Source organism: Leuresthes tenuis, unplaced genomic scaffold, assembly GCF_036924035.1.
Source record: "Leuresthes tenuis unplaced genomic scaffold, fLeuTen1.0.hap1 SCAF_17, whole genome shotgun sequence".
In the NCBI taxonomy this organism is placed as follows: Eukaryota; Metazoa; Chordata; class Actinopteri; order Atheriniformes; family Atherinopsidae; genus Leuresthes; species Leuresthes tenuis.
Genome location: NW_027325371.1, coordinates 32,589,222 through 32,592,690, shown reverse-complemented (window position 1 = coordinate 32,592,690; position 3,469 = coordinate 32,589,222).

Sequence of the window (3,469 nt, the reverse complement as noted above, 5' to 3'; positions counted from 1 at the left end):
TCTATTGTTGCGCAGCTTCTGTCGCCCAGGTGTTCAAAGAACTGCATTCTGCTTTTGACACCATTCAGGCACAATTGTCTCATCTCAGGCTAGTTCTAAATGCAGGTAAAACTAAGTCTATGTTCTTTTCAAATAAAAAGAAGGTGCCTGCTGTTTTACCCTGTATTATGTCTGCTCAGGGTACCCATATTGAGTCTGTGGCCACTTATAAATACCTTGGCATAACATTGGACGATAGCCTTTCTTTTAAATGCCATATTGACCAATTACTGAAGAAACTTAAATTAAAACTGGGGTTTTTCTTTAGAACGCAAGAAAACGTATTGTTGCAGCCATATTCTTGCCACTCCTGGATTATGGTGATGTTGTTTATATGAATGCCTCTGCTCACTCCCTACATCTACTGGATGCTGCATATCACGGATCTTTGAGATTCATAACTGGTTGTAAACCCCTTACACATCACTGCACTTTGTACTCTCTCACTGACTGGTCTTCACTTTCCATGTGCAGAACCACCCACTGGTATCTATTTATCTACAAATCCATCATTGGACTACTCCTTTGTCCACATACTTGACACGGAAACAGTCTGATCATAGCCTCCGGTCCCTGGATTACATCACATTTGCCATCCCCTCAGTCCGTACTGAACTTGGCAAAAAGGCGTTCTCCTATGCTGCGCCTGTAACATGGAACAGGTTCCAACAGAAGCTGAAGCTGTCCAGTTTTATTTCATTAGAGGACTTCAAATTACTTGTAGGAAGGCTGGTGAGACAGTCAGTGGGGGTCTGCACATGTACTGTACTTAACTAGTTCCTTTTTCTTTAATTTTATTATGATTAATTATCATATGTTCCTGTTTTGTTTTTGTCTCTTGTACGTTCAGTTAATCTGTAACTTTGTGTTTTGCTGCTGCCTACCTAAAACAGGTCTCTCTTGCAAATGAGACCCTGGGTCTCAATGAGATTTTACCTGTATAAATAAAGGTTAATAAAATAAAATAAAAAAAAACAGCCTCCCCCGCCTGTTTTGGCCACACATTGGCGGTGGGCAGCCAGTCTCCGCTTCACATCCACCTTAATATCGGACCACTTCTTTTTCACCTCTGCTTGTGTGTGCTTTTCAGACCCCACAGCCTCGCTCATGCTCTCTCACCCACTCCTCTTACGTTTGCTGCTTATATCGTAGGACAGCGTGCCAAAGAGCACATTTTTGCAGCCCTCCACTTCAGAAAGTAGCACCTCCATCTCGCTTTCTATTAAGTTATTTTTTTTTCCCTGTCTTACTCATTCTTTTTTCTTTATTTTCGGATCATGCAGAAAGAGGAATCGCAGGTACAGGGCTCATTTAAATATGATTTGCATATTTAAGAAGGGGCGTGTACAGGGAGGAGTCGGGTACTCCAACATGTGCGCTCAATTCCATTTTGATTGGGATGTACAAACGAAATGTGCTTGGATTCATGCGTATGGTGTACACCGTACATGCGTGCGCACACATTGATACATCCAGATATTTTTGTACTTTGGAGGGCAGTTTGGTTTGAACACACGCCATCTTTCAGTAGGAAATCCATGCAAGTCTTTGTACATGAGGCTCCAGGTTTACAAGGACAGGCTTATATAACTTAGACAAGACTTCTGCTTTGATACATAGCAGCATATATAGCCTTATGCAAAGAACAGCAGTCTTGAAGCCATAAATTTTATATTGCTTTTTTAATTTATTTTTTTCATTTCTTTCTGTTTTTGAATTGTGTGAGTTTTGTTCCCTGGGCATTCATGCAACAGTATAGCAAGAGATCAAAGGAAAGTACTACATCCACTTCTCCACACACTGTCCTAACCAATGTTTTACACCTTCTCAAAGATATAACATTTATTTTTGTCAAAAAAGGTATGAATTTCAACTGTAATCTAGTTAAAATTGACAGAACCACTTCATGTATGCCATAAAATTTATTTCAGGTTATTCCTAGAAAATTATAGTTTTCTCAGTTACATGTGATTAGGATTATTTCCACTTTTATTACAGTTCTCACTCTTGAGAGTGTCAGACCATGTCAGAGTTTGTTTGCCACTTGAAACACAAGTAATATCACATCACTGAATCAAATTAGGGTAAAAAACAACTTTAGATTTAAGTTGTGCTGACTCAAGGTCATCATGGGTCCACCAAGTTTCAGGAAACAGCAGCCTGACTGAAGAACTTCAGTTGACCCAGGCTCAAATGCACAGAAATCAAGCCCACATTTCAGTAGTTGATTTCAGCAGACTTAAACAGTTGTGATTAGATAATTTGAGTAACCCATGAACATCTTCACCATGAACATCTTGTTACATCTTAACGTTTTTGTGTTGCAGAGCAATTTCTCCATGAGTGCATTCTGGTTGCAGATAGTGATGTAGAAGGCAAGAATGTCAGTGAAAGGAGACATTCAATTCAATTCAATTCAATTTTATTTATATAGCGCCAGATTACAACAATTGTCATCTCAAGGCACTTAAGTAATATAGTCCAATTCAAGCCAATTGGAATTCAATTCATTGTAATCATAATCCAATTAATTCATATAGAGCCAATTCAAAAAAATTAATATCCTAGCTAAGGAAACCAACAGATTGCACCGAAAAGTGTCTTCAGTCCAATCTCCCGTCCTGAGCGTGCCTGTGGCGACTGTGGAAAGGAACGACTCCCTTTTAACAGGAAGAAACCTCTGGCAGAACCAGACTCAGGAAGGGTGGCCATCCGCCTCCACCAGCTGGGGTTTGAGAAGACAGAAAAGAGGGAAAAGAGGGGGGAAAAACACCATAACACCATTCAAAGGATACCTGTTGGAACAGGGAAACATACGTTAATAACCACAATAATGTCACATGTACATAAAATCAATTTTGAAATTAAACAGGGGGAAAAAGAGAGCAAAGTGAGGAAAGGTGTGACAGATGAGGTCCCCCAGCAGTCTAAGCCTATAGCAGCTTAACTATGGGATGTTTCAGGATTACCTGAGCCATCCCTAACTATAAGCTTTATCGAAAAGGAAAGTTTTAAGCCTAATCTTAAAAGTGGAAAGGGTGTCTGCTTCCCGGACATTTACTGGCAGCTTATTCCACAAGAGAGGGGCCTGATAACTGAAGGCTCTGCCTCCCATTCTACTTTTAGAAACTGGGAACCACAATGAGTCTTACAATGAGACGTTTAAGATATGATGGAGCTCAGTCATTAAGAGCTTTATATTTGAGGAGAAGAATCTTAAATTCTATTCTGAATTTAACAAGGAGCCAATGAAGAGAAGCTAAAACTGGAGAAACATGATCTCTCCTGTTAGTTCTCATCAGAACTCTGGCTGCAGCATTTTGGATCAGCTGGAGGCTTTTCAGAGAATATGTGGGACAGCCCAATAATAAGGAATTACAGTAGTCCAATCTTGAAGTAACAAATGCATGAACTAGTTTCTCCGCATCAC